The sequence below is a fragment of the Anser brachyrhynchus genome (genome assembly GCF_964034855.1).
Source record: "Anser brachyrhynchus genome assembly, chromosome: 2".
In the NCBI taxonomy this organism is placed as follows: Eukaryota; Metazoa; Chordata; class Aves; order Anseriformes; family Anatidae; genus Anser; species Anser brachyrhynchus.
In genome coordinates, this window is record NC_137695.1 from 13,246,887 (window position 1) to 13,270,570 (window position 23,684).

A 23,684-nucleotide genomic window follows, 5' to 3' on the forward strand; every position below is an offset into this window, starting at 1 on the left:
ATGCCATCCAGAGGCACCTGGACAAGCTTGAGAGGTGGGCCTGTGTGAACCTCATGAGGTTACAACAAGGCCAAGTGCAAGGTCCTGAACCTGGGCCACAGCAATTGCAAGCACAAATGCAGGCTGTTTGGAGATTGGACTGAGAACAGCCCTGAGAAGGAGGACCTGGGGGTGTCGGTTGATGAGACACTCCACATAAGCCATCAAAGTGCACTTGCAGCCCAGAAAATCAACTTTATCCGGGGCTGCATCAAAAGAAGTGTGGCCAGCAGGGCAAAGGAGGTGATTCTCCTCTACTCTCCTCTTGTGAGTCCCCACCTGGAGTTCTTTGTTCAGCTTTGGGGTCCCCAGGACAAGAAGGACATGTATGTATTAGAATGAGTCCAGAAGAGGGCCAATATTATAAAAGGCCTGAAACACTTCTGTTCAGACAGGGTGAGGGAATTGTGGTTGTTCAGCTTGGAGAAGAGAAGGCTCTAAGGATACCTTACAGCGGTCTTCCATTACCTAAAAGGGGCCTACAAGAAAGCTGAGGAGGGAGTCTTTGTCAGTGAGTGTAGTGATAGGACAAGGGGGGATGACTTTAAACTAAAAGAAGTAGATTTAGATTAGATATTAAGAAGTTCTTTACTATGAGGGTGGTGAGGCACTGGTACAGGTTTCCCAGAGAAGTTGCCCCCATCCCTGGAAGTGTTCAAGGCCAGGCTGGATGGGGCTTTGAGCAACCTGGTCTAGAGGGAGGTGTCCCTGCCCATGGCAGGGGGGTTGGAGTTAAAAGATCTTTAAGGTCCCTTCCAACCCAATCCACTCTGATTCTGTAATTCTATGATTCTTTGCTCAGAGTATGTTGGAAAGTATTTTCAGGAAGAGAGCTAACAAAATATAAGGAAATGCAACTGGTGAACCCACACACAAAATAAGAAATACGTTGAAAGAAGACGAAAGGTCTTCTCCAGTCTGGGAAGAGACCAGAGTTTAAGTAGGTAAGAGGACACACATTCTAGACATTATAGTTACCGGCAAGCCACAATCATCAGAAGACCAGTTGTCATAATATCCAAACCAAAGGAGTAGGAAGGGTTGAGGAATGAAGAGCTGTCATGGAAACCAAGAGTCTGAAAAAAAAACCCTTATAACAGAGATCAAGTTGTCAAGGAACAACTAATAGAGATCATAACATAAGCAAAGAATTTCTTTGAACAAATGCTCTCAACACTTTCTTTAGTTTCTTAAAAAATAAAGAAATCAGTGTGTGGGGAAAATCTAACAGTTTTAAGGACCTTAGAGTTTCAGTTTTGCAGACAAATAGTTCAGCAACAACATTCTCCAAACATAATGCAGCAAGAATTTTTAATAAAAGTATGCAGTTACAGATGTATAACATTTCATGAGAGAATAAAAACAAAACTAAAGCAGCCAACCCCCCTAAAAATCCAAATGGATAAAAAGAAAGGTTTACATTCCTGTATTTCCAGAGCTACCTTGCTGAATGATGATACAGCTAAAGAGAAAATAAATGATTCAGCCAAGACTGTAAAGTAGGTCAGCGCAGACTCGAGCATAAGGTTCCTAGTGTGTCCTTCAACCATTAGACATTAATTCTTTGACAAAGCTGTCACTATGCAATTAGACAGAATAGTTTTACTTGTTACTTTTTATTAAAAATTGGTTTCTGGTGTCTTCCTGAAACTCTACTCCTTCATTTTATCCAAGCAGAATATATGTCTATCACTTAAGCTGTTATCAGACTAGACAGAGAAATAGAAAATTGTATTCTATGGGTATGGAACTCAAGTCAGATACATTACAAATTTAGAAAACAGCCAGGCATGATTGATTGACTGGTTATTCATCTGAACCCACTAGGAAATGCAGCATCACTTTATCAGCATGTTCTCATTTCAGGAGTGCTATGGCTGTTGGTTTAAGTGAGCTATTTTTCCTCGAGAGCTCTTCCCCTCCCTCCCCCCCCCAGAGCAGAATTTTCTACTGAGGCAGAACCCCAGCAGAAATTATCCCACAGGACTCCATGGCTCTATTCTGCTTCTTGGCCTTTCCCAGAGGTCTGCTCATATGATTTGTAGTTAGCTTGGTTCATCATTTTTACATGCATAGGACAATTGTTTCTCTTTAAGTGTCAGTGAGCAGTCCAGGTATCTGACTGGACTCATGGATTTCATTAAGTGGAGAAGTACCTTAAAGTTGGTTCAGCATGCTAGTCTCTCCTATTCCATCAAGACTGGAGACCCAACTGATAGAATGTAAAGTAACAAAGAATATCAGCCCACAAACAGCAAAAAGCTCACAGGTGAGAGGTTGTCTTTTTTCAAGGCTTTTATTTGCTTGTTCATCCCATTCAGAACTGCAGCATCAACTTAATGCCTGCCATGTTCTTTGGAGTTTTCTAAGACTGTAAAGCACCTTTCTTTGCACGTGTAGTTTTAAGTACTAGTGACGGTTTGAAATTCAGCCTGTGCTGCACCACATAATGAAAGATTGTTAACGGGACTGCTGAAATATAAAGGTACTGCAATAGACTGAATCTTGTCAGTGCAAGAATATGCAAGGTACCTTATGCTGACTGACAGATGATGAACACAAAAATCTTTGTGCTTGTGAGTAAAAAGCTACCAAGGAGAGGGAGAAGATTCTGTTACAGAATCTGTTACAGAAAGCTACATCAGAAATCATAATACAGATTTCAAAAGGTGGAAAAGTGCTTAATGAACTCATTTATATTTCATTAAAATTAAGCTTTCATTTCTCTAACTGCTGTTTCTAGAGCCATCTTGCTAACAAACATGCAACAAGGAAGCGAGGTAAGACATAGCACTGTCACATTTTCTGAGACTCTTGTCCTACCCCATCCTATACCTCATCTTGTGAATGGCTAGTAAGAAAGGCGCTAGGGGAGGATTCTCATCATTTCTGTGTCTGAACCTCTCATAGCAGCTTTAGAGCCAGATTGGAGCCAGCAGAGCCAAGTGACCACACAACAGAGCTACAGATGCACATGGTACCTCCCTGTTAATAAACTCATACCTCATCTGAGAGACTTCCTTCATGGCTTTGGAAGCATGCCTATAACAGCTCCCAGACCAGCACTTCCCAGAAGATTTTTGATTTGTTAGTGGTGAAAGAAGAAATTCATAGGAGTGGATGGGAGAACACACCCGACAAGTTTTAACTGCAATGCTGTCAGACTGAAAAAAAAGGAAGGAAGGTATGTTATAGATGGGAAAGGACCAGAAAGCTTGAAAGAATGATACAAGCCATCCATCAATAGAAGATATGCAATAAGCCATTCACAGGAGAAGTGATCAGTGTAATTTGTTTTGTTTGAATGATTTGAAATATTTCCCCAGATACATTTAATCATGTAGATATTTTTGCTATCCATAAAAACATTCAATTCTTTCTGGAATCCTGACTATGCCCTGCCATTGGCTGCAGCAATGTCTTCCACAAGGAAAACATAACCTGTGAAAATATTTCTGGTAACCAGTTGTGAATGCCATTGGGTAACCTCCATTTATATTTTGGGAAAAAAAAAAAAAAAAAAAGAAAAAAAAGGAGGTGAGTAAAAGGTCAAGATCTGCCTTTTTACACTTACTTTGTATATATTATAGTGTTTCCTCATCCATTAACTTTGACAGATTTTTAAAGCTCTTTCTTGACAGGCAAATCAGTATTTTCATGCAATCTCAACCAAATTAGATTCACATGACAGCCTTTTTAATGCTGACTAACAAGCATACTAACCATGCTAATGCATTTCAAGCAAGTGCATGTGACTATTTTGTAGTCCAGAAGCATTAAGACAGGGCCACAGATAGCATTATTTGCTATGTCCTGGGCCCATTTTCTTCTTCACAGCCTATAAATACTGTGCTTGTCAAACCCTGGCAGTGTGGTAGCATGGTATCTGGATTTCTCTACAACGAGCAATTGAATGTCATTTGAAAGTGGTGTATTTTAATTACCATGATTCTAGACACCACCAGGCATCTTAAAACTGCACAAAGTAGTTGTGACCAAATTGTATTTGGTCAGTATTCAGGAAAAAAAAATTAAGCTTTGCAGGAAAATTGCACTCTATCTAAAAAAAAAAAAATAGCAAAATGTTAAATTTGTCACAAATACTCACTGACATTTCTGTCATGTCTATATTTTTTTATTTTCTATTTTTTCCAAATTTGTTCTTGCTGGTTATGCTTGTTTTTAAGGTTAATGTAACTATATTTGACTACACACAATTACAAAAATTGTTGATAAACATGGAAAGAGATCCAATGGCAGCCTTTCCCATTAAGGTCATTTCTGCAAAGTTAAGCCAATCCTATGAACTTTTGAAAATCCCCACCTCAGAGGGGCACAGGGCATGTTTTAATGAGTATCCACAGTAATAACAGTATCTGGTTAATGCAAACAAATAATGTTTAACAAAACAATTACATCAGACATGAAAAACAGCTGTGGCAGAAAATACTCTGTGGTTACTTGTGCAATAAGGAAGGTTTAAGATGTTTTAGGGACAAAATGTTCACTAAGTCTGTTATTTCTTCCCTTTTCTGTAGGATGACTTGAATACTGTAAATATACAATTTCACAATAGAATCTGGTATATTTCTAGTTTTGGATGGCATTTAAAAAAAAAGTTAACGTACTGTATCAGATTGAATTTGGTAATACAGTACTGCCTGTTTGTGCATGTACGTGCATAAGGATATGTATGTATGAGCAGTGTATGCTATGGTTATGAAAGTTTTCTGTTGATCTATTTTCTTTCAGTAAAATCCTAAGCTAAACATATGGACACATATAAGCACTATGAAAAGAAAACTTTCACAGCAATACGAATTTATGCCAAAACTCACTGAAGGTAGTGAAGGGGCTGTTTGGAAGCACTGTATCCCAAGGCAGAGCAACCTTCACAGAAAACTCAGCACCAGGATTCATTGGGTAACCAGGCCTGCATACTGCAAGCGCCCCCAGTAAAATTAGGGCTTAACTTCTAACATTGGAGCACTACACGTGAATTCTTTAAGCAGTGAGTGCCAACAGGTCATCTTCCCACCATTTCAGTCTGAACCAAATGGAAAAAAGTACACACCCAACCCCAAGGAAGCCACCGGTAACTGCACAGCTTTTGAATAAGTGTTTTTATTTTTAAGGCATGTTGATATATGCTGAGAGCTGCTTTGGTAACCAGATTTTAATTTGTGAAAACTTTGAAGTTAGACAAGTTTTTATTGGGAGGTGGATGACGGAGAGGGGAGAAGATATCCGTCAAGTTAAATATCACATTCCTCCACCATTAAATTGAGGAAATAACTGCAAATCCTTTCATATGAAAGGGAGAAATAGAGTAGAAGCATCCAACGTCTTTTAGCTGTCTTCTCAACAGTAGTAATAACCTTGATTGTATTGATTATACTTCTAAGGTGACTGCCTCAAATACCTTTATCTCTTGACCATCTGAGTTATTTCTACATCATGTAAAATCATACAATAATATGCCACGTAGCCAGGATGATGTTATATCAAAGGACTATAAAAAACGTGAAAAAGTTTTTAAAAATGAAAGGCATTTCCTGCTCAAATATATATGGTATTTGACTTAGTAAGGAGTTTTCTTTCAGAAGGGTTTTAAAACAAATGCAGTTTCCATTAAAGTGAGTTGATATTCCAAGTGCAGGAAAAAAAGCCTCAGTTTAGCTGAAATAAAGTTTTGATTTGTTGAACTGAACTGATGTGTGTTGGTCTTCAGATTCTAGCAATTTATGGTGAAAAGACACTCTATGGAAGCTGCTGTTTGGATGCCCCATGTCCATGGACTCTCATGCAGATTTATCCTGGCTGATCTGTGTTTCCTGTGATACTCCACATGACTGTTCTATCAGAGCCCATCAGGAAACAGTAATATTTCCCATGGATCTGTTTTCACCGAGATTTTCCCACTGTCTCACTGCAAGCCTTTTTCTGTGCCCCAAGCTAGGAAAACTCTTGACTACGTAATTTTTATTCTACCATAAACAAATCCATCCTTTTTTTCCCATTTTCTGTAAATAAGAACAAGTGCCCATCTTCCCAGTATGCATTAGCTTACCTTTCTTCTTGATATTCAAATCTAAAGTTTCTCTGTATTCCCTATTTGAGTTTGTTATCTCTCCAGAGAGTCAACCAAATCACCAAGAGAAGAGCAGAGGTAGTGTTACGGGTCTCACAGACTTTGATGAGCCTCAGCTTTACATTCAAGTTCTTCTATGACCATAGCAAAAATCATGCTGTCCCAGCAATGTATGTTGGCTCCTAATGATCAAGATAGCCAAGGAATGGGCCTAGAAAAGGATTTTAACATCAAGAATTCTCATTACAGCATCTTTTGAAGACACCCTATGAACTGCCATTTATTCATTTATTTTACATTAGGGAGGGGGCAGAAACAGAATGAAAACACAGGTCTCACATACCATAATGTATGTAAGTCATTATCTTAAAACTATTTTAGCTGCAGTGAAGGAACAAAACATTCATGGCATCCTCCTCACACTGTGGCAGTAATATGGGGCAATATGAAAGGCTCATTCCTTCCTTCCCTGGACAAGTTGTACTTTGCCTGGCAATACAAATGCAAAGGGAAGTCTGTTCTTGAATTACAAAATTAGAAATATAGTAATTTAATCAAGCATCTTATTCAGGAAGAATGCTTCAATAACCAAAACAATCCTGGAAGTGAAGGTTTTGAAGATATTTTGCAGAGCATCTACCGTGACTGGTAGGGATTCAGAAAACTGCTGTTGCATTCAGTTAAGTGCTGCTCCTTTTAGTTTTCCACCTCACTCATAGTGTGCAATAGTACTCTATGTCAGTACTGTAGTGATGAAGGTATGTGAAACAGAATATAACATATAGCATATAGAATGGCTTGGGTTGGAAGGGACCTTAAAGACCACTTAGTTCCAACACCCCTGCCAGGATGTCCACCCACTAGATCAAGTTGCCTAGGGCAACCTGTCCTTGGACACCTCTAGAGATGGGACATCCACAGCTTCTTTGGGCAACCTGTTCCAGGGCCTCACCACCCTCTGAGTGAAGAATTTCCTCCAAACATCTAATCTAAATCTCCCCTCTTTTAGTTTAAAACCATTCCCCCTTGTCCTGTCATTATTTGACTGAGAAAAAAGTTGTTCTCAGTCTCTTTTTTAAACCCCCTTTAATCAATACTTAAGTATTGAAAAGCTGCAATGAGGTCACCCTGAAGCCTTCTCTTCTTCAGGCTGAACAGTCCCAGCTCTCTTAGCCTTTCTTCATAGAAGAACAAATGCAGAGAAGTTAGAAGGAGAAGCAGCTTGTCTTGGAATCCTTTAGTAAATGATATGCAAAAAAGGAAACAAAATAAATAAATAAAATCCTCGACCTGCACTTTGAATAATGTATATACAGTTAAGCAGTTTGTCCTCAGTTCCTCTCCAAGTCTCCTTAGCACACTACAGAATTTACATCTCAATTCTTTAACCCAAGTAGTGGGAGAAATATATATCTCTATATATACACACATATGTATTAGTACATCACAGGATGCAGTGTATCTGTATTTTAAATGAGACGATGGAAGCTGTATTTGAAACGATTATTAGCATGTACGGGGTTGCACAACCCTGTATGCAATAGTCTTCCCATTCACTTGAAGAGTGAAATTAGGATTAGCTCGAGGTCTGGTGTAAATATTGAGGCTTCTAGTCTAAATAAATTTATCTAGGCAAATACTGACGAATGGGCTAAGAAGAAAGAACAGCTGACAGAGTTATGGACAAAAAGAGAATAACTTCGTATTTTCTGTGGCTAAGGAAAAATTATCATGCCACACAAGGTAAAAGAGGATATGTATACACTATAACTCCTTGAGGGATAACCTTTTTAAGATCAGTTGTGGAGAAAATAGGGGGAAAAAGGTCATTCTTCATAGGAATTAAAAACAAACAAACAAACACCTTACTGTGGTTCTCCAAATTGTTTTAATTTATAATGGGTTCATGCCCTATACATTTTTTTAGAACAGTATTTGGGATAAGTCTAACAAAAGCAGTGTCTGACTTACAGGAGCTTAGTACCCACTTCTGTAAAGCATCATATTCCTAAAGCTAATTGGAAAGTTCATTTTATCAAAGAAAAATAAGTTCTGTTTAATCAAAGTATAATTTAAAGCTTTTACAAAATAAAAACCTCACTATTCCTTTTTAAATCTCTCTCAAAGTTTCCTTCTTCTTCAATATTTTTTTTACCAGATATTAAAAACTTCAATTTGATCTTGAAAAAAGTTTCTTTTTTTTTTTTTTTTAAAAAGGACATTTCTCAAAAGTTTCTGTGCAGATGCAAATATGCCTTCTTTAAAATGGCACTGCAAGTAATTTAATTCTATTGTTCAGATTATGGATGACTAAAAACCAATAATAAGCAATACAACAAAATACTCAGTAACTTCCATATTTCCTTTCACAGATAAACTGTCAATGCATGTTTGATAAGCACAAGAAAAGTTTAAAATACACTAATGCTGTGTATCTAGAGAACTGTCAAAAAGCACCTTGCAAAGATTCACATTACCAAAGTTCTTCCAAATTTGCATATTTTGCTCAAAATAATGAAGTGTTAAGATAAAATGACTGCTAAGTTTTGTTTAAAATTAATGGATTTTTAGACGCATGCTAGGATATTATTTGTTAGGACTTCACAGTTATCTGATCTTGCTCCCATTCATGTTTAAGCATCTCGGACAAACCAGCAGAATGGCAATACAGAAATAGCTGGATGGTGGGTATCAGTCTTCCTCAACGAGATAGAATGAGGAGTTAAATTCTGTATATACAGGAGAGGCTCGGAGATGAAAAAGAATGGAAATATGACCTTACCTTTGTCATTATGATGTGAGGATCTTAAATATAATCATTTCAAATGGAAAAAGGAAGATAGTTTAATTTGAATCTTTAAGCTTTAACTTGTCCTCTTTTTTTTTTGTATGTAAGACAAGAAGAAAACCCCTTTGCTCCCAAAAAACGTTAAGTCAGCATAAATTCATTGGTGTTTCAAAATAAGTTTCTCTCAGGCTTTGTCTAGGAAAAAAAAAATAAAAGGATTTTAGGATTTTCCTAAGACATCACTTGAGTGAAGAACTGAGTTAGCTCTCTTGGTGCTAAAAGAAGCTCCTAGCTCTTACTTGTGAATTGAAGACAAATCCCAGCTGAAGGGTATGAAAGTATACCCTTGCAAGTCTCTTGTGTCTAATGTATTTCTCACCAAGAATCTTTTTCCTTCTTTGCTATTCTCCAGGAAAATATGAGAAAAGAGAAAACAAAAGAGAAGAACAAAAACTAATTCCATTATTCCTTCATCTGGGCTGGGGCAATCCCAAGCACAAATGCTGAGAATGAATTAAGAACAGCCCTGAGGAGAAGGACTTGGGGTAGTTGGTGGATGAGAAGCTCAGCATGAGCTGACAAAATGTATTTGCAGCCCAGAAGGCCAACCATATCCTGGGCTGCATCAAAAGCAGTGTGGCCAGCAGGGTGAGGGAGGGGATTCTCCCCCTATGATTCTATTTTCTTCCAGTGAGGTCCACACATGCAGATCCTAGTAGAGGGGACCAAGATGTATTTAAGTATACCAAATATAACCTGATTTTCTTGTACTTCACACTGACTTAGTTAAAATGTTCATTTATAGCTGCAGCATACTTCTTGTTAATGTAACAAACACTCTGTTTCCATTTTTGTTCAGACATGAGGCATATTGTTGATCTCTACCTGGACAATGAGCCACTGACCTCAGTTCTTTGAGTATGACCAATCAGCCAATTCCTTAACCACTGAGTGGTCCATCCATCAAATGTATGTCTTTCCAATTTAGAGACTAGGATCTAATAGGGGACACCATCAAATGCTTTCAACAAATCCAGGTCAACGTGGTTTAACTCAGATGGGCAGCCAACGTCCACCCCAACCACTATCTCACTACCCATCCTCAACAGGAAAGGGGGAGAAAATATAAAGAAAAGGGCTCAAGGGTTGAGATAAGGATAGGGAGATCACTCAACAATTATCGTCATGGGCAAAACAGACTCAGCATAGGAAGATTAATGTAATTTGTTACACGTTGCTAACAAGCTAGGGAAGTTAGAAACTAAAAACAAAAACACACCAAAAACACCTTCCCCCATGATCCTCTTCTACATCCTACCCCTGAACAGCACAGGGCAACAGGGAATGGGGGCTGTGGTCAGTCCCTGAGACTTCGTCTCCGCTGCTCCTTCATGGTCACTCTCTGCCCCTGCTCCACGCGGGGTCCCTCCCACGGGATGCCATCCTTCCCGAACTGAGCCTGCGGGGGCTGCCCACAGGCAGCAGCTCTTCAACAACTGCTCCCACACGGCTCCGTACCACGGGGTCCGTCCATCCCCCAGGAGCAAACTGCTCCAGCACGGGTCCGCCACGGGCGGCAGCTCCCCCCAGACCCCCTGATCCTGCGTGGGCTCCTCTCCACGGGCTGCAGCTCCGGCCCGGGGCCTGCTCCTGCGGGGGCTCTCCATGGGCCGCAGCCTCCTCCAGGCCACATCCACCTGCTCCACCGGGGGCTCCTCCACGGGCTGCAGCGTGGAGATCTGCTCCGTGTGGGACCCATGGGCTGCAGGGGGACAGCCTGCTCCACCAGGGGCCTCTCCACAGGCCGCAGGGGAACTTGTGCTGCGTGCCTGGAGCACCTCCTGCCCTCCTGCTGCACTGACCTAAGGTGTCTGCAGGGCTGTTTTTCCCTCCTCACTTTCCCAGCTGCTGTTGTGCCGCAGTTTTTGTTTTGTTTTTCCCTGTTTTCTCAAATCTGCTCTCACAGTGGCACAAACAACATCTCTCATTGACTTGGCTCTGACCAGCTGCAGGTCCCTTTTGGAGCTGTTTGAAACATGCTTTATCTAACATGAGGCAGCTGCTGGACTCTTCTCACAGAGGCCACCCCTGCAGCTCCCCAGTACCAAAACCTTGCCACATAAACCCAATACAGCAGAAGATGTCAGTTTCTCTTCCCCTGTCCACCAATGCTGTAACTGTTGTAGAAAGCCACCAGCTTTGTCAGGCATGATCTGCCTTCAGTGAAGCCATGTTGGCTATCCTCAGTCACATCCTTATTTTCCACATGCCTTCACATAGTTTTCAGGAAGATCTGCTCCATGATCTTGCCAGGCATAGAGGTGAGACTGACTGACCTGTAAATATTTCTAGTGTTAATGTCCTTTTGTTGAGGTTTAACACCAGTAGTTAACTAGGCATCACACTGCTGCTCTCACCCTCCTCCTCAGTGAGAGTAGATAATAAAATGGAAGAAAAATTTGAGGGTGGGAAAAAATTATGGGTTTAAGATAGAAGCAGGTTAATGAAAGAGTGATCAAGAAAAGCAAGCTTCTCATCTCTACTTCCCACTAGCAAGCTTGCTAAGTCCAGCCACTTGCTAAGAAGCAGGGCCTCAATACACATAATGGTTGCTTTGGAAGACAAACACCTTCATATTAACATCTTTCTCCTCCCCCTTTCCCCCCCAGCTTTTATTGCTGAGCATGATGCCCTATGGTGTGGAATATCCCTTTGGTCAGTATAGGTCAGCTGTCCTCTCACCACCTCTTGCCCACTCCTAGCCTTTTTTTTTCGGGTAGAGAGGGAAGGTTGGAAATTGGAGAGAGAGCCTTGATGCTGTGCCATCACTGCTCAGCAACAGCCAAAACATTGGTGCAGTATTAACACTACTCTAGCTAGGAGCGCGAAGTGCAACATGGTATGTGTTGCTGTAGGGAAAGTTAACTTCATCACAGCCAGACCCTGTACATCTTCAAGGCCAGGCTGGGTGGAGCCTTGGCCAACCTGATCTAGTGGGTGGCATCCCTGCCTATGGCAGGGGGGTTGGAGTTAGCTGATCTTTAAGGTCCCTTCCAACCTGAGCTATTCTATGATCTTTTTATCCCAGACAGTGGAGTATTCCCACAATTTCTATTGGACCCTTTTGAAACTAGATGGAAGTTCATAATCCTCCTCAGATGATGGCATAATGCCATTGTGTTCGCAGCTTCCCCATTACCAGGAAATTTCTTCAGGGAGATGGCTGCTCAGAACTTGTGCCATGTCAATGCAAGCATGCTAAATCCATCCACTTTGTTCAAAGGACGAGTATTTAAAACAAGCTGCATTTACCCTGTTGGCCATCATCACAACCTTCTTTATTAATTAGTTTTTCCAACAGAACTTTTTTTCTTGTTCAGATTAAAAAGGTGCCATTTTAAAAGCAACAAACCCTGTTAAGCTATGATGCTCTTCAGCATCTCCTGGTAATTCTCATGATTTTCCTGCTTGTGTCTACAGCAATGCTGTAAAGAATATAAGCAAAAGCAGGGTGTTCAGATAAAGTCAGATTTACCTGGTGTAAACTGAAAACAAAAATTCAGAGCTCAGTATACTCCAGGTGAAATAAGGATGATTTCTTTCCTAAATTCCATGAGTACTACACAGAGGACAAGTACTCTATTGGTTAAATACATGTAGTGCAAGAAATACTAAACATGTACCTGGTCAAAAGTAAATCAGGTGCAGATAGCCCAAAACAAGGAAAAATGAATTAGACAACTCTGCAAAACATTTTGAAACGTTACAGGCCAGGACAAACCAACAGCAGAGTAAACCACAATACGGGTTTACAAAGAACTGACCTGATAGTTTTCTAATAGGCACCAGCATAAGGAAAGCTTGTCACCATTGTGCCTTGTGCTAGCACTGGAAACCCTCTGATAATTTGCAAAGCAATTCAACTCACTTACCTGGCACAGAACTCTTTTTAAGGGGTGAAAATGGGGGCAAGGGAGAATCACCTTTCTGAGTTTAATGAACTGAGTCAGATGCACTTTCAGACAGGTGCATCAGAGCTGAAGTAAGCAACAAGAACTTGCAACTGCAAAAGGAAAGCAAGGCAGGATGACACTAGTCTATAGCCACAAACTTGAGATAACTGATTTCATAGGGGGAAAAAAAAAAAGCAGAATAGATCTAATCTTGCTGAGTTTCAATAAAACACTTGATATGCAAAATAAGTTCAAAGGAAAATGGCACCAGAGCTACCAGGCAGATAACAAACAGGCAAGTGAGAATACAGCAAGCGTTGCAATTTAGCTGGCTGGGCTGGTTTCAAAAACAAAAAACGTAGGTGAAAGGAGTATCTTTTCATCACTGCATGTGATGCACTGCAGCTCTTCAGGCTGTTCTTATAATGGTGGTTGTTACTTTGCTTCAAGCATGTCTCCAGGTAACAAAGGAGGAGCTGCTCATAAATACAACTAGCAAACCAGGAAGATGTTCAGCATTTCTCTTGGCCAGGACAATGTTTCTACAGCTGGTCCAGGAGATAGGGGAAAAAAAGGAAGTGGTCTGGGAGTCCCTGAGAGTGCCTATTTCTTTTCAAATGTATATGCTAAAAAAAAAAAGGCCTGGACTAGCTAGCTAGCTTTTTTTTTTTTTTGTTTGTTTCTTTTACAGTGTTGTAAAATGTCTATGCATATCTCTGAAATACCTAGATAAACCAAGTTGAACCTTTTACCTCAAGAAAACTCAGCCTCAGGTTTGGAGCACACTATTGTATCTGTTCTATTGATTTATTGATTTATTTTTAATTTAATATACATGCTTATTTTGCAACATGTGATGTTTAATGCATACAATAATGAAAGTTTCTGAACAGAGGGTAGGAAAAGTCAAAAAAAAAAGTCAGTGAGACTGAGACCTTTCTCCAAGAAAATTGAATAGTATAACCAGGTTTCATAATAGCAAGCCAACTATGACTGTGAGCAAAGTTTTTCCGTAACATTATATTTGTTAGCTCATATGGTTCCTGACTGCAGAGAGGAATCCCCTTCTCAGATGATCATCCAGGACTAGAAAGAGATATCAGTGAGACTTTTTACATTTGCTCTGTTGATGTTGTACTTGGCACCAGTAACATCACTTCAAAGCAAAGTTCATTTCCTCCTGAGAGCACAAACACATGCCCCACCATGAGTTCAAATGCATTTCAGCCAGTGCTCCTCAGGACATGGAGACCAAGGCTTTAGGGAGGCCCTTTGCCTTTGTTTAGAAGACACTGTCATAGCAAACACGTGCATCCAGAGATTCTTCTCTTGAAGAACTATGAATCTCTAGGTACAGTTCAAGAGCTGAGAAGCAACCCAGTAGGTTGGAAGTGACACTGCGCAGTGGATAAAAGAATCAGAATAAAGTGCTCAGTAATGTTCACACCGTAGTACAATACAGAACTGGTTAAAGATTCCAAATAATTTTGTTTCAAAATAGGTAGCGTATGAACGCTGCACTGAACTTCAGGGCAAACTAACCACATTAGTGAACACATCAGTGAAGCCTATACTGTCTATGTACCTTACGTTATGAACATAACTGTATCTCCTTTTCAAGAAGAGACCTGAAGGCAGCTGAAAAACATGGAGAAACATGAAAACATGGAGATAAACATCAAGGTGATATATGATTACCTGGTGTAAAGGCTAGATCTTTAACTAGAGTTGAGTCAGCCAAGCTCTAGTAGACTAGCCTAAAGAATTTAGCCTTCTGGCTCCCAAAATAAAAGATTGCAATATGAAGCCACAGTGTTGTCATAGGCCTGGAAAAAAATATGAAAGAAATCTGTTGTTGGACTTGGGCCACAGAGTATTATCGTAAGCCCAGCAGCACTGTTGGCAAGAAGGTCTAAGGCCTGGAAAGAAGGACCAGCCGGAGAAATATTTAAAAGCCTGTCTACTCACCACACAAAGACTTCATGTTACTATGAACTGATCTCAAACAAACTACAATGTTTAAGCTGCAAATTGCATTGGATCAAGCTGCTCTGCATGCTGGTACAAAAGTAAAACTAGACTTGGAATGCTGACCCAACACATTTTCACAGACTTAAATATTTTAGGTTGTAATAAGGTAGAAGCTTCAGTTACAGATCTTTTAGTTAAAGATTTTTCTCATCAATACTTCAGGTGCCAGCGCTAACATAGACTGCTCCATGTTCAGCCAGCATGCTACAGGATTTTATACCAAGTTAATTTCTATTTGCTTCCAAAGTAAACCAAGAACTCAGATTAAAAAAAAAAAATCAGAACTTGCAATTGTTGAATAGGATTAAAAAAGATCTTAGTCATGACTAACAGTGTTTTCCAAGTTATTTCTGGGTTCAGGCTTCAGTCCTGACTTTCAGTCAGCAAAAAGAGTTGTCATGCAGAGTAGTGTAATTTGGATCATAAGTTCCTTGTACAATCCTGTTCAAGGAGATTGCACATTTTCGTAGGTGAAGGTTTGTCTTTAAATGCAATAAAAATCTTTAACTAGACAAGTATCATACATATTCAGAAGCCTCAGTTTGAACATTACATGTAATTGACGTTGCAGAAATCTGTTTCCACTGGCATGACATCAGAGATTGTCAGGTTGGGAAATCAAGGGGATGAGGTTCATAGTTGCCAACTTGTACTGTTCAACTATATTGAAAATTTGTCTTAACAAATCCCAGTAACACCACCCCTTCTCCAATCCCATCATAATCTCTAGGAAGAGAAAGAAAGACTGCTGGCTCACATCTGCCTACTATCTAAGAACAGGCAGCTATTGCCTATGCTTTTTTCATTGTTTATAAACCTGTTTCTTGCATTCTTCTTTAGAGGCATCAGCTAGGGCACAAGATCACGGGAACAGGCATACTGCCAGTTGAAATAATTGTATGATCTCCAACCCTCTTCCACCAAGGGGAGAAAATTATGGGAACTTAGAAGTTCTTCTTTAAGAAGAACTTCAGCTTTGTGATACTCCTCCTCAGTGTTTTATATATTTCTGATGAAGGCAGCAACAGAGCAGTTCCATTAAACTAGTGAAACCTCAGAGAAGCTGAGCAGAGCTGGCTCTCATTTTCTGTAGTTTCCATGAGGAGCTTGTGATATCAAGACTGAGGTTGAAGATGCACGTACCAAACCCAAAACACTGCATGTCAAAACCAAACTCTACCACTGTGTCTCATACCCTGTTATCCGGGCTCCACAGTCCACAAGTATAACCAGTTCAACTAGAAATAAAGGCTTTTGTTCCACTGTTAAACAATATCTGCAGAAATGACATAAGTGTTTAGGATCTGGCACCCTGCTCCCCAGCTCACTTCCACAAGGAGCCTAACCACAGCCTTCTCTTCATTTCTGTCTCCCACCAACATCTTGGCTCTGCATTCTTCCCATCCCAGTCTACTAACTCATCTGTCCCTTTTCCCTGCTTGACCCAGCTCTGCCCAGTCCCTCACTGAAGTGCAAAGAACTGGACAGTATTCTCTAACCCACCTGCTGCCCAGGGAAGCAGAGGGCAGGCAGAAGTGTGCCCCTATCACAGTGAGGAACAGGGTACCTCAGGGGAGACGCTCTACTACCCTCTGAGATCTACCCCTCCAAAGGGCTAGGAGAAAAAGGCATGTAAGTTAGTTTAACTGAGGGATATGGGAGATCTGGCATAGATTTAAATGTATATATTTTTTCTAATATATATATATTTTTCTCTCTATATATATATATTTTAGAAAGCATTGGTTTACTGCATAGCAGAAGCCAGATGTTATCACTTCTTACATCAACATCCATGTAGCCATCCTATAAATTCTCAAAATTTAAACAGTATTCCTCATACTACAGACATGGCTTACATACAAAAAGCATTGCAAATCAGTGTTTTAGAGTGAGTTCTTTCTGCAGAATTCAGCTAATACTGCCTGACCAGAAACAGTAGGAGGACAGAAAGTGTTCAAACCAGAAAACATTCAGCAGATGCCTGTTTGCAGTTTCTGCAATGAAATTCCAGGTCCACCGTAGGTATTCACTTACAGTGGCTTGAACTCTCAATTCCAAAATGAGCAGAAGAGGACTTAGTCACTTTGCCTTGCAGCCTGATCATGCAGTCACACTCACAGCACCAGGTTACTAAGCAGGATGAACAAGATCAGGCAAATAATTTATTGGAGACCATTTCAGCCACTGAGCTGAGACACAAGTAAGTAACCCTTGAAAATAACAATGATTTTTCTATACATCAAGTACAACTGATGAAAGAAGCCCAGCTACATTTAAATTTGTGTTAAGTAATGTACTCTCTATATAATTATAGAATACTTGCTTGTAGCTGTCATATTACTCAAAGTGCTTCTTTTAAGCATCTCCAAATCACTCAGGACAAATAGAAGGTTTTCTTGAAAGCTGCCAGAAGTCAGACTTTGTCTTTTACGTTACCTTAAAACGAATCTTTTAACATGAAAAACTATAAGGTACAGTTCCATAGGTTACATAATAAGGATTCAAAGCTACCTACAGTAATTCCTGCACCTACAACATCATGCAGCTAAGCTTAGATGCAGCACAGCAGCATGAGACACAAGCATCACCAAGTAGGAGCACCAGACTTGAAAAATTCCTTGTTCAAGTGTTTACAAACATAGGAGGAAAAAAAAAAATAATTAAAAAATTTAAAAAAATCTCCACAGACACAAAACCTGCTACTCCTTCTATCACAGAGTTAGGCATATCTCCAGTCCCAGACTACCATTGCTACTTTATCTAATAACCATTTGGATTGGCTGAATTTTCACAAAATCAACCAAAACCTCCAGGCAATCTGAAAGGAATAAGCCAAAACCTGAATGTACATGTGTACACAACTGTAAGTAAGAATCAACTCAAAGGAGAATAGACACCATTCTTAGCTCCAGAGGCAGCACCTTTGCTAAATCTAAAGATTTAGATCTAAAATCTTCCCTCACTTCCCATCTTAATATGATGTCAGCTGTTATTTAAGTCTTTCACCTGGGTCTTATCTCTGACAACTGATTCTTCACACCTGCATGCTGTTTCCCATGTTATTAAGAGGCTACCATTGACTACTTACTCAACAAGGGTAAAAGCATCAGAATGGGGCCAAAAGCAAACACGGAGTAACTGAGTACTTACTGCTCATCTTATTTACTAGTGCTTATTGTAATGATTTCTGTTACATATTCATGAGAAATTAGGAAGCAATAGCACACACAATTGTATACAACCAGTACATAAAGATGCCAAATGAAAACTTCTTTACTGAAGGAGAAAAAAAAAAAAAAAGGAAAGAAAGAAAGAAACAGCAACAAAGACATCTGAAAAATCTTTGTCCTGGTTGGCACGCTATCAGTGCCAAATTTCAAAGCATAAAGAATTGCTTAAATTCCCAGCTGTTATAGCAGAAAAGCGTATGAGACAAGCAGAAGATTAATAAAAGTTAGAATAAAAGAACATAAAAGAGAAAATGCAAAGTCAGAATGTGGTATGTGCCAATAAGAACAGAATTAGAGTAATAATTTGGATAGGTTATAGGCCAGAGATAAAAGCCTGATAAATTCCCAGAAAACTAGATTACTGAGAAAGCTATTTGAAATTAAAAAGAAACATAAATCAAAACTGGGAGATGAATGACATTTGGATAATATTATTGGACTGATTAAATTAACTTTTATTTAGTAGAATAGTGTGGTAAGAAAAAGAGATATAATAACCATAAAATATTTCTACAGCTATAAACAAAACTATTGATGAGCCCAATGTGAATTTCTTCCTTCACTTGAGCTCTTTATTATCTCTACAATGCTTTTTTTTTTTTTTAATTTCTGCTCAGAAAACAGTTCAGAAATTATTCCAGTTTTGATAGAAAACGCACTTATGCCTAGGTCAGCGTTGAAACTGTTTGCTTAAGAAAATTCAACTGAATATGGAATAAATTTACTTTAGAATTGCTCTGCATGAAACTCCAGTATATTCCCAGTCATATTTCTTAGCAGTCATGTTTTCAGAAAGTGTAGTTTTGAATGAATTGTTGAGAATATGAATGATCAACAAATTTGGCTTTAACAACCATAAATATTTGCATCCCCAACCATTTTCAGTGATTTATATTAAAACTGTATCATGTGATTTACCAATTCAACCAATGCCAACCACATACTTCAGATTTTGAATATGAAATAACCATAACTGTTATTTGAACCTTCAGTAGACTATAAATTATTTAAAATTTTCTTTTAAAGAATAAGCATATTAAAACTAATTGTAGAACATTCAGATATAATTCACAGACAAAAAAAGCCTAATTTGACTTTATTATTTCTTTCCTCCAACTTGTTCTGTCAGCTTTGGATACCATGTAGAAGTAATAGTGATGAGATTTACAAAATTGTTTTCTTCCTGTACAAATCAGAATGATGTCAAAATGCTATAGCTTTCTATTCACTTTTAATCTAACTGTTGATATGATGGCAAAAAGTCAGAACAATACTAGCTCTTAATGACCTTGTGATATATAACCTACACATAACTTCAGTGATCTCTCAGTCCAGCATAGAGAGGATAATTATGTACATCACAGCCAGGGAGCAAGAACTGACCACACTTGATAGGCAGCCATATAAGTAAGCTCATGCTCCATTGCTAAGAACAAAAGGGGGAGATTTTCCTAACTGCCTCCTAAAATTGACGTAGCTTGTCTGTCATGATACTTCTATGCTTATCAGAAATGTATCAGAAGAGTTCTTTGCCATAATGGCTGTGTATAAGTATGTGCATGGAAGACTAGTACTGTGTTTACTTTGATTTTTATTACTAATTTTTGAGCTGCTGAAAGAATTTTGGTTCCTTTGCAAATAATGAAAGAAAGCACATTTCTACCCAGAGAAGTTTGGGGTCTGTAGACCAGACTTTCGTGAGGTCCAGTACAGACTGAGGTCACAGGAGCAGTCCTCTCCTGGGCAATGTCAGCCAGTGTCAGCTCAATATCAGTTTCTTGCACCCAGGCAAGCAGAGGGCCTGTGCTGCTGTCAACTCTTCTCCAGAAGAATGAGCTGGGCAAAGCAGGACTTTCCTCTTTTCCACATCCGCTTTCCTCTATGCACCCATTCTGGTCTGCCACAGTGGGCAGATCTATTTATCTGTCTACACGCAATTATTAATATTTGCAGTTAATAAACAAGAGGTAAGTTGATGATGGTTATAACCATGAAATGCAGTTTCAACACTAGATTATTGTGTGGTTCCTCCTTGATAGCAGTGTCCACACAACAATATAAGTAGTACTATAGAACAGTTCACCATGGACATCCATACCTTTACGGGAGGGGTAATGGGGACAAAGCAAAAGACAACTACTTATGAAGCTGATGCACAGTATGCAGATATCCCAAACTAACTCAATGTTTGCTGCAGAGTGAAGGCTCCAAGGATTATATAATAGAAGAAGTTAGAGTACAGTAATTCCGAATATATCCATATTTCTGCTTTAACAGGAAACATTTTCATTGACTAGCTCTTAATGTTTAAATACATTAATCAGGGAAAACAACAACAACAACAACAAAACAAAACAAACAAACAAAACAAAACAAACAAACAATCAAACAAAAAAACACTACCTTTCCATGGATCTCCTTTCATCTGGCTTTTTTCATCATGAAATAATTCTTTTGGAATCTCATTAAGTCACATGAACAACTGCACTAAGTTGTTATGGCAACTAGAATTTTAAAGGTAAATTAATTTTGCCACAAGGCGTTATTAAGACCAGGTCAGGATGGCCTTGAATAATAATAGCTTCTTATTGTTCAGAAAAGTTATTCTATCTCAAACTTTATCACTGGGCTTTGCTTAAACCAACAATCCTTTTTATTAGTACATTACAATCTTTAGAACAAATGGAAAAAAAATTGCTTGTAGTATAAATTCTTACATTAGAGTTTCTAGTCAACAGCAACATCTTTTATTAACAGGGATTCTATATTTGATGCTCAAGTAGTTTGTAGTCCACTTACTAAAAGCAGAAAAGATGAGTTTCCCAAACTGGCATAAATCTAGAGCAACCCTGCTGGTTTCATTGTTAGTGTAAATGTATAAATGATAAAAAGTCAATCTGCTGATATTTAAAGGAGGATTTTATTCCGTCATGTAAACAAATTCTTGCCCAGTTAATTATCCTTGAGGTCAGATAGGTGGGGATGGCTACTTCTCTCTTTTGGCCTCTATTGTGGCAGGGATATGACTTCCCTCTTGACATCACCTGAAAGGTTTCTTTAATAAAACATTAGAATGACAGAATCATTAAGGTTGGAAAAGACCTCCAAGATCGTCTGGGCTGACCATCACCCTACTACCAATGGACTCTGAGAATACATGGATCTTTCCAATTAAATGCTTGCATCCCAGCTGATGATAGAAACACGCCTAATATCACTCCAAGTTAATATTTTATCACTGGAAATACTTACGAATCTGATTTTCAACTAGGATGTTACCATAAATGTACTGACTATTTTTGATGAAAACTAACTTTGAAGGCCTCAGCTTAATTTCAAAGTTTATATGTTTGTTTTTTTTTTCTATATTACTAGAAACTAAACATAGAAATAAATGATTTTTTTTTTTTTATAAAGAAAACATCAACTTCATGTTGGTGTAGGAGAAAAGTGAAATGTGTGAATAAATGATCAACTTGATGTGTTTCATTTCATTCGAACAAATGAATGTTCAGTAATGAAGTTTACACACTTGAGAAGGAATCCTGACATAAGGTAACCAGATTGTTGCAATAGTAATGACTGTAGGTCTCATCCAACTCTCATTAAAATCAGTGAAAAATTTCCAGATGGAAGTTGGATCAGACCCCACTAATATAAATCTAAACTTAAGTTAATGGGTTTACTTTGGATGTACACAGTTAAAAGTGAGACTAAAATTTTGTGCCCAGCATTTAACCACCATGGAAGAAGGCAGGCACTGATGTTTTGCCTTAGGTGGAGTTGTGCTGCATAGCAGTGATTCACAGGAATCCCCCTTAGTCACTGAAGAGTCACTCCTCTTCTCTGCAAGCATACTTCCCTTAGCACTTACTTAGGCAGTCAGTGTGGCAATGACTAATTTCCTTTGTGAGTCTGGGTCTCCCAGCTGTCAGTAGGGAACTATGGAAAAGCAGCAAAATAGCAGAAGTTAACTTTTGTACAGATAACAGATAATAAATGCAAAAGATTGAATTTCACAGAAAGTAGTCACTTGGGGAAGCTCTGGCCAGTCCCAGTTTACCATAAGAAGAACAATTTATCAGAAGAAAAACAAAACAAAACAAAAAAAAAGGAAGAAAACTATTACATGTTTTAAGAAGGAAGTAATAAAGTAAACAGTATAAATAAAGCAGAACAGTCTCAGACTAACCATGGCACTTTAGCAAATCCCATTAGACAACTATTTTCACCTTTAAGTAACTGAGTGTTTTAAAAGTCTGGCCCTCAAGCACTCAGGTTGTATTGAAAGTGAATGGGACTTGGGCTTTTAGATTACTCAGGATTTCTCAGAAATTCCACACACCATGCTTACCTTTGGAAAAGGTTTAAAGGTTTGCATGAAGTCCTATAAATCAAGGAAAAGTCAGAGTAACTAACGTAGAACTTCAGCACACAGCAAGAGAGATTGTATTAGGTGTCCCCAAAGGAAGAAACTTGGAGGAAAAGCTTAATGTATAAATGCTCTCAAAAACCTCTTAAGATATATATTTACCTGTGATGTTACAATTAAGCTCATGAAACTTAGCTTTGTGCCTTTAAACAGCATGTTCAGCACTCAAGCATGAGAGAAGGTAGTCACTGTTTTGATTTTCTCTGTCATTTGTGGAAGTAAGCTGTTTCAGACTCATCTTTACAAAGGCTGTAAATTGTGGCTGCCCTATGTTTCTATGTGAGGTTCCTGCAGATATGTTGGATGAGTTCATGCTGAAGTTAAATTTATAAGGAAATATATTATTATGCCATAACAACTACCCTTTAGAAATTACTGTTCTAACAATTTCACTCTATTTATTTGTTATAACAAATTTAGGCATAATACTCTGCTTTGTTTATACACTTAATAATTTACTGGGAGGCCTAAAAGTCTCTCTGTCAATGGAGTCGAAACATAGAGAAATTTAGAAGTCCCACTGTAACACCAAACAAAAGGGAATTTTGTAAGTAACACAGACAAGTTTATATGTGTGTTTGAAGTAAAATGCACTACAACAATGCACTTCAAATGTTGAATTTAATGTACATTAATGTCAACTTGCATCTACTATTAACTTACTCTTAACTCAGTTAACAACTGAAACATATTCCTCTGGATTGGGTGTAACTGCTGTTGTAAGACATAGTAATATCCAAGATCTTTTTTACACTACCTCTTCAACAATAATGTTGAAATTCTATATGTTTCATTTAAACACCTGAATATAGTCTTGTGCATGGTTTTCTATTGGGATAATACTTTCAGTCATCTCTGGCTTTCCAGAGCTGGGTGGTTTATGTTCTTTCAGTGTCCTACTGATCAAGTGTCCATGAGATTCGTAGTTTGCTGGTTTTCACAAGTTCCTGTCTTATTCTCATATCCATGAGAATCCATACAGTACGCTGAAGACTACATGCTACATAAGGATTTCTTTATTCAAGACATACATCTGCTCCCTGGGACATGACTTTTTCAGAAAATAGCTTGAACCTGAAGTAGTCTCTGTGTTGTGATGTATTAGTCATAGGAAGTC

General features: G+C 38.7%; 1 long non-coding RNA gene across 1 annotated transcript; it reads right to left on the reverse strand.

The window, feature by feature from the left end:
- Positions 1-445: 445 nt before the first annotated feature.
- LOC308190847 lies at positions 446-17,861 on the reverse strand. Its single transcript, XR_013947529.1, has 8 exons — positions 17,768-17,861; positions 16,940-17,035; positions 8,913-9,113; positions 7,258-7,365; positions 6,474-6,619; positions 6,110-6,341; positions 3,043-3,203; positions 446-1,115 (listed from the first exon to the last, which is right to left on the reverse strand). It is a non-coding gene; the product is annotated as an uncharacterized lncRNA (long non-coding RNA).
- Between the last annotated feature and the right edge of the window lie 5,823 nt (positions 17,862-23,684).